The sequence below is a fragment of the Gorilla gorilla genome, chromosome 11 (assembly GCF_029281585.2).
Source record: "Gorilla gorilla gorilla isolate KB3781 chromosome 11, NHGRI_mGorGor1-v2.1_pri, whole genome shotgun sequence".
Taxonomy (NCBI): domain Eukaryota; kingdom Metazoa; phylum Chordata; class Mammalia; order Primates; family Hominidae; genus Gorilla; species Gorilla gorilla.
In genome coordinates, this window is record NC_073235.2 from 34,320,260 (window position 1) to 34,328,947 (window position 8,688).

Here is an 8,688-nt window from a genome sequence, read left to right on the forward strand (position 1 = left end):
TTACCTGTATAGATATCACGGCACAGATGATGCTGAGGCCGGACAGACTGAAGAAGAACAGGCTGAAGATGCTGTACTCGCACAGCAGCTGGCCCCCAGGTTACCCGCCCTTCATGTACTTGGCGATGGTCACCTGGCTCACCAGCAAAGTGAACAACAGGTCGGTGGCGGCCAGCCGCATAACAGTGAACAGAAGGTGGTCTCCTTCTTCTCCTTGCGCGACTTGCACAGCACCGCGATGGCCACCAGGTTGCCCACCACCCCAAAAATGGACGGTCCCAAGCTGTCCAGCAGATTGGGCTCCAGGCCAAGGACACATTGGCCTGGGAAGGTGTTAACATGACAGTGGCTGGTGGTACGCAGCCCTGGAGTGTGAAGCTGAGTCTGGGCATGGCAGAAGAGAGACAAAGCCACCACGAGTGAAATGACCACCTGCAGGGCGTTAGACCCGCGCCCAGGAAATGGGATGCTAATGTGACAAGGGAGGAATTCAATCCCACTCTCTGGATTGCAACCACTTACAAATGGCAGCCACCCAAATCCCCAGGCTCCCTCTGCTCCTGCCAGCAGCACACCCTTGCTGATCTTAATATTTATAAACTGAGCCTCCCATTCCTCTTCCTCCCCCCAACCTATCTCACTCCACTGACAAGACCCATCTCCAGGGAAATGTAGCTCCCTAGTATTATTCCCGACAGATTCTGAGTTAATAAAATGTACATTGAAACACTGGAAAACAATTTGGAGAGTGCTCTCTTTCCTCCTTGGCTCTCCTCGCAGCGCCCCATCTCCGTGCCCTCTACCCGATGGCCCACATCCCATGTCACCTGTAGCGGCCCCAGTGGTGGGGCCTAAGACGATGAAACCTGAGACTAATTGGTGTACCTGAGGAAGAAGTGAATTCTAAAAGCTAGTAAAACATATTTGGGGGAATAATCAAGGAAAAGTTCCGTGGCCTTGTGAGAGACCTAGACATTCAAATAAAAGAAGCACAAATAACACCTGGGAAATTCATCACAAAAAGATCTTAGCCTAGGTACATTGCCATTAGGTTATCGAAAGTTAAGACAAAGGAAAGAATCTTAAGAGCTGTGAGACAGAAGCACTAGGTAACCTATAAAGGAAAACCTATCAAACTAACAGCAGATTTTGCAGCAGAAACCTTACAAGCTAGATGGGATTGGGGCCCTTTCTTCAGCCTCCTCAAACAAAACAAGATTCAGCCAAGAATTCTGTATCCAGCAAAACTAAACATCATATATGAAAGAAAGATACAGTCATTTTCAGACAAACAAATGCTGACAGAATTTGCCATTACCAAACCAGCACTGTAAGAACTTCTAAAAGGATCTCTAAATCATGAAACAAATCCTGGAAACACATCAAAACAGAACTTCATTAAAGCATAAATCACACAAGACCTATAAAACAAAAATACAAGTTAAAAAGCAAAAACAAAAAACAAAAACAAAGTACAGAGGCAACAAAGAGCATGATGAAAGCAATGGTACCTCACTTTTTAATACTAATGTTGGTTCTAAATGGCTTCAATGCTCCACTTACAAGATACAGAACCATAGAATGCATAAGAACTCACCAACTAACTATCTGCTGCCTTCAGGAGACTCACCTAACACATATCGACCTACATAAACTTAAGGAAAGTGGTAGAAAAAGGCATTTCATGCAAATGGACACCAAAAGCAAGCAGCGGTAGCTATTCTCATATGAGACAAAGCAAACTTTAAAGCAACAGTAGCTAAAAGAGACAAAGACAGACAGTATATAATGGTAAAGGTCTCATTCAACAGAAAAATATGACAATCCTAAACATACATGAACCTAACACTGGAGCTCCCAAATTTATAAAACAATTACTAGTAGACATAAGAAATGAGATAGACAGCAACACAATAATAGTGGGGGACTTCACATACTCCATTGACAGCACTAGACAGGTCATCAAGACAGAAAGTCAACAAAGTGCTTATGTCTCACAGCTCTTAAGATTCTTTCCTTTGTCTTAACTTTGGATAACCTAACAAAGAAACACTGGATTTAAATTATACTTTGGAACAAATGGACTTAACAGATATATACAGAACATTTCATCCAACAACCACAGAATACACATTCTATTCAACAGCACATGGAATTTTCTCCAATATAGACCACATGATAGGCCATAAAATGAGTCTCAATAAATTTAAGATCATTGAAATTGTATCATGCACTCTCTCAGATCATAGTGGAATAAAACTGAAATTCAACTCCAAAAGGAATCTTCAAAACCATGCAAATACATGGAAATTTAATAACCTGCTCCTGAGTGAGCATTGGGCGAAAAACAAAATCAAGATGGAAATGTAAAAAATTTCTTCGAACTGGATGACACAACCTATCAAGACCTCTGGGATACAGCAAAGGCACTGCTAAGAGCAAAGTTTGTAGCCCTAAACACCTACGTCAAAAAGTCTGAAAGAGAACAAACATATTATCTAAGTTCACATCTCAGGGAACTGCAGAACCAGGAAGAAGCCAAACCCAATCCCAGCAAACAAAGGAAATAACCAAGATCAGAGCAGAACTAAATGAAATTGACACAGCAACAACAACAACAACAAATACAAAACATGAATAAAACAAAAAGTTGGTTATTTGAAAAGATAAATAAAATTGATAGACCATTAGCAAGATTAACCAAGAAAAGAAGAGAGAAAATCCAAATAACCTCACTAAGAAATGAAACAGGGGATATTACAACTGACACCACTGAAATATTAAAGATTATTCAAGGGTACTATGAACACCTTTTGGCACATAAACTACAAAACCTAGAAGAGTTGGATAAATTCCTGGAAAAATACAACCCTCCTAGCTTAAATCAGGAAGAAGTAGATACCCCAAGCAGACCAATAAAGCAAGCAGCACGATTGAAATGGTAGTTTTTAAATTACCAACAAAAAAAGCTGAGGACCAGACAGATTCACAGCAGAGTTCTACCAGACATTCAAAGAATGTCTTCTTTCATTCAAAGAAGAAATGATACCAATCCTTTCACACTATTCCACAAGACAGAGAAAGAAGAAACCCTCCCTGATTCATTCTATGAAGCCAGCATCACCCTAATACCAAAACAATGAAAGGACATAACCAAAAAAGAAAACTACAGACCAATATCCTTGATGAACGCAGATGCCAAAATCCTTAACAAAATACCATATATCTGAATCCAACAACATATCAAAAAGATAATCCACGATGATCAAGTGGGTTTCACACCAGTGATACAGGAATGGTTTAACATATGCAAGTCAATAAATGTGATACACCAAATAAACAGAATTAAAAAAAAACTCACATGATTATATCAACAGATGCAGAAAAAGCATTCGACAAAATCTAGCATTGCTTTATGATTAAAGCTCTCAGCAAAATAGGCATACAAGGGACATACCTTAATGTAATAAAGCCATCTATGACAAACCCACAGCCAACATAATACTGAATGGGGAAAAGGTGAAAGCATTCCCATTGAGAACTGGAACAAGATGAGGAGCCTACTCTCACCACTCCTCTTTAACAAAGTACTGGAAGTCCTAGCCAGAGCAATCAGACAAAAGAAGGAAATAGAGGAAATCCAAATCAGTAAAAAGGAAGTCAAACTGTCACTGGTTGCTGACGATACGATCTTTCGCCTTGAAAACCCTACAGACTCCTCTAGAAAGCTCCTAGAACTGATAAAATAATTCAGCAAAGTTTCCAGATACAAGATTAATGGACACAAATCAGTAGCTCTTCTATACATCAACAGCTACCAAGCTGAGAATCACATCAAGAACTCAACCCCTTTTACAATAGCTGCGAAAAACAAACAAAGAAAAAAAACAAAACTTAGGAATATACCTAGCAAAGAAATCAAAAGAGCTCTACAATGAAAATTACAAAACACTGCTGAAAGAAATCATAGATGGAGACAAGCACGCTGGCGCATGCCTATAATCCCAGCTACTCAGGAAGCTGAGGCAGGAGAATCGCTTGAACCCGGGAGGCAGAAGTTGTAGTGAGCTGAGATCACACCATTGCACCCCCACCTCAGCGACAAGAGCGAAACTCCCTCTGGAAAAAAAAAAAAAAAAACAAGAAAGAAAAGAAATCACAGATGACACAAACAAATGGAAATGCATGCTCATGCTCATGGATAGGTAGAACCAATATTGTGAAAATTACCATTCTGTTAAAGGCAATCTACAAATTCAATGCAATCCCTACCTGAATAGCAACATCATTCTTCAAAGAATTACAAAAACAATTCTAAAATTAATATGGAACCAAAAGAGAGCCATGTAGCCAAACCAAGCCTAAGCAAAAAGAACCTGGAGGTATCACACTAGTTGATTTCAAACTGTACAATAAGGCCATAGTTACCAAAACACCACGGTACTGGTTTAAAAATAGGCACATAGACCAGTGGAAGAGAAGAGAGAACCCAGAAATTAACCCAAATACTTACAGCCAACTGATCTTCGACAAAGTAAACAAAAACATAAAGTGGGGAAAGGACACCCTTTTCAACACATGATGTTGGGATAATTGGAGAGCCACATGTAGGGGAATAAAACTGGATTCTCACCTCTCACCTTATACAAAAATCTACCAAGATGGAATAAGAACTTAAACCTATTTCCTGAACTATAAAAACTCTAGAAGATAACACTGGATAAACACTTCTAGACATTGGCACAGGCAAGAATTTCATGACCAAGAACCCAAACGCAAATGCAATAAAAACAAAGATAAATAGCTGGGACTTAATGAAACTAAAGAACTTTTGCATGGCAAAAGGAACAGTCAGCAGAGTAAATAGACAACCCACAGAGTGGGAGCCCTGACCCTGACCCCTGACCCCTAACCCCTGACCCCTAACCCCTGATCCTAACCCTAACCCTAACCCTTAACTCTTAACCCTAACCCCTATCCCTAACCCTAACCCCTAACCCCAACCCTCACCCTCACCCTAACCCAACCCTAACCCCTAATCTCTAACCCCTAACCTCTCTTAACCCCTAACTCTAAACGTTGACTCCTAACCCCTAACTCTGACCCCAACCCCTATCTCCAACCCCTAACCCTAAACCCCTAACACGTAACCCTAACACCAGCCTTAACCCTAGGTTCGTTACTACGTTTGTATTGACTATGTCAATGTTGATTATTATGATCGCTGTCTTTGGACTGCACGGCAGCGAGGGGATTGAGGGTCTTATATTAATATTTTTGTATTGAGGCATTGCATTAGCATTACAGGTGCTTGTTACATGAGCAATGGGGGTGTCATATTTTGGGTGTCATGTCTGCATTAGGAATGCTGCATTTGTCTTCCGAGGCTGCGGTGTGGATCTCGCACGGCGGCCGCCTCGCCTTGTCTGGGGAGAACCTCGGTGGGCAGGATTCAGAGGGGCTTTTGGTTTCCCGTTTTCCACACTGAACCCTTCTAACTGGTCTCTGACCCTGATTATTCAGGGCTGCAAACAGGAAGGATTTTATTCACCGTCAATGCGACCCCGAGTTGTCCCAAAGCGAGGCAGTGCCCCCAAGGTCTGTGCTGAGGATAACGCTACTCTGCCTTCGCGGTGCCCCCCGGGTCTGTGCTGAGCAGAACGCAGCTCCGCCCTCTTGGTGCCCCCGTCCCGCCCGCCCGGGTCTGTGCTGAGGAGAACACTGCTCCGCCTTCGCTGTATCTCCAAAGTCTGTGCAGAGGAGAACTCAGCTCCGCCCTCGCGATGCACTCTGGGTCTGTGCCGAGGAGAAGGCAGCTCTGGCCTGGCAAAGGCGCAGAGAGGCGCACAGCGGGGCAGGTGGCACCACCAGCGGGTCCCTCAGGCCTCCAGCGCACGCATTCCAGCGGCCACCCAGACCATGCTCCGCCGCCTGGGCGCCCAAGCTGCAGTCGCCCTCTCTGTGCAGGCAGCAGCTGCCTGGCAACCCCGGAGCCCACTCGCGCTGCCAGCATCGCAGAACCAGGGCCAGGTGTCCCAGTGGCTGCGTCCAAGCCAGGCATTCTGCCCGGCAGCAGCGGCTGCACAGGAGCGACAACTGAGAACCCGCCGCTCAACCCCACACGGGGTGACTGCTGAGGGCCCATTGGGCCCCGATCTCCCTCAGGTGGAGGAGTGGGTGGGAGGCACGGCCTGGGGGCCCTCAGGCTGGGCGCGCTGGCGATCCCGAGGCCGACCAGGCCATGCACCTCCAGCCCGCCTGGACATCCAAGCTGCAGCCGCCTTCTGTGTGTAGGAAGCAGCCTCCAGGCAACTCCCGAGCCCGTCCTCACTCCCCACATCTTGGAACCAGGGCCAGATGTCCCTGTGGCTGCGGCCAAGCCAGGCGGTCTGCCCTGCTGCACGGGGGTGGGAACCGGCCCTCAGCCCTATACCCCGTGGCTGCAGAGGGCCCCTGGCTAGAGGTCTCGAGCTGTGGCAGAGGAGGAGCCGGGCGGGGGCTGGGTATGGCGGACTCTCAAGCCAGGGGCACTCGCGATCCAGAGGCCGCCCAGGCCATGCTCCACCACCTGGGCGCCCAGCTACAGGCGCCGAGCAACTCCCAAGCTGGCTGGCGCGCCCAGCCTCGCAGAACCGGGGCTAGATGTCGACGTGGCTGCGACCAAGTCAGGCGGTCTGCCCGGCGGCGGCTGCAGCGGGGCAGGAACCGACCCTCAGCCCCATCCCCGATGGCTGCGGACGGCCCCTGGAGCGTCCCCGATCTCTCTTCGGAGGAGAAGAGGGGCGGGAGTCACAGCCAGGCGGGCCCTTATGCGGGAAGGGATGCGCGCCTGCGATTCCGGGATGTCCAGCGCCAGCCCAGGAGAACCCGCAAGCCTGCGGCGCCTGTTTCTCTGTGTGATTCTGTGAGGAAACACCAATCTGTTTTCCACGGTAAGTCCATCATTTTCTATTCCTAGCAGCCAGTTCATGATGCCTCCAGTTTCTCCACCTCCTTAGCAACATTTATTTTCTGTGTCGTTGTTATGAAAGCCTTACTAGTGGATGCAAAGTGGCATCTCATTTGGGTTTTGTCTTGCATTTTATTAATGAATAACGGTGTTTAGCATCTTTTCTTGTCCTTCTTAGACATTTGTGTGTCTTCTTCGGTGAAATGTCTATTCAAGTCCTTTGCCTATGTTTTAATTGGGATCTTAGAAATTCTGATGTTGAGTTGTGGGTTATTAAGCTTTTATCAGATACACACTTTGATTTTATCAGATAGATATTTTCTCACATACTGTGGGTTGTCTTTTCACTCCCTTGATAGTATCCTTTGATGCATAAAGGGTTTTTATTTTGATTAAATCTAATTTACTTGTATTTTGTTATCTGTGCTTTTCTGTCATATTTCAAAATACACTTAAAACTCAAATGTCTTAAAGGTTTAACGTGTGTTCTCTTCTAAGAGTTACATATTTTTAGTCCTTACATTTAAGTCTTTTATTAATTTAGAATTAATTTTTGTATATACTGCAAGGTAGGGGTCTAACTTCTCTCTTGTGCACTGACATCCAGCTGTTGAAGAGACCGTCCTTTCCTCCCTTGACTAGACTTGAACATCTTGTTGAACAGTCACTGACCATATATGTGAGGACTAATTTGTAGGATCTCAAATCTGTTCTATTGTATTGGTCTAAAAGTCTATTGGTCTTATGCCAGTTCCACACTCTCTTGACTGTAGATTGGTAGTAGGCTGTGAAACTGAAAAATGTGAGTTTTCCAATATTTTTTCAAGACTGTTTTGTCCGTCAGATCCTTTGCATTTTTGTATGAATTTTAGAATGAGTTTCTTTGTTTCTGCAAAAATGCCTTTGGGATTTTGATGGTATTGCATTGAATCTGTCGATTCCTTTAGATGGTATTGTCATCCTAACAATATTGTCTTACAACCCGTGAACACAGAATGTCTTTCCAGTTATTTCCACTCTCTTTATTTTTTTTTCAGCAAAGTTTTTTGTATACCACCATGGTTAGATTTATGCCTGAATAACTTATTCTTTGATGCTATTATAAATGGAATTTTTAAAACGTTTTCATAGTTCTTTAAAACTGTATAGAAATATAGCTCATTTGCCTATGTTTGTTTTGCATCCTGCCTCTTTTATTAGTTATAATCGGTTTTGTGTTTTGTTTGGAGCTTCATACACATAAGATCATGTGTAGACATAATTTGACTTCTATTTTTTATTTCTAATGTAGATGTGTTTTATTTCTTTGTCTTGCCTAATTGCTCTGGCTAAAATTGCCAGTGCTACGTTGAATACAAGTGGCAAATGCACCATCCTTGTCTTGTTCTAGATGTTAGGAAAACAGCTTTCAGTGTTTCATCTTTAATCACGATATTAACTGTTGGTTTTTTGTACATCCCATTGTCATGTTGCAGAATATCCCCTCTATGCCTAGTTTATTGAGTATTTTTATTATAGAAGGTATTTCATCAATTTTTTATTATAGAAGTATTTCATCAATGTTTTCTCTGAATCAATTGAAATAATCATGTTATTATTCATTTTACTGTTACAGTATATTACACTGATTGATTTTTTACATTTTGAGCCACGCTTGCATTTTGGGGACAAATCTCACAGGATGATAGTTTATAATCCTTTGATTGTACAGTATTGCTGCTAGTATTTTGCTAGTATTG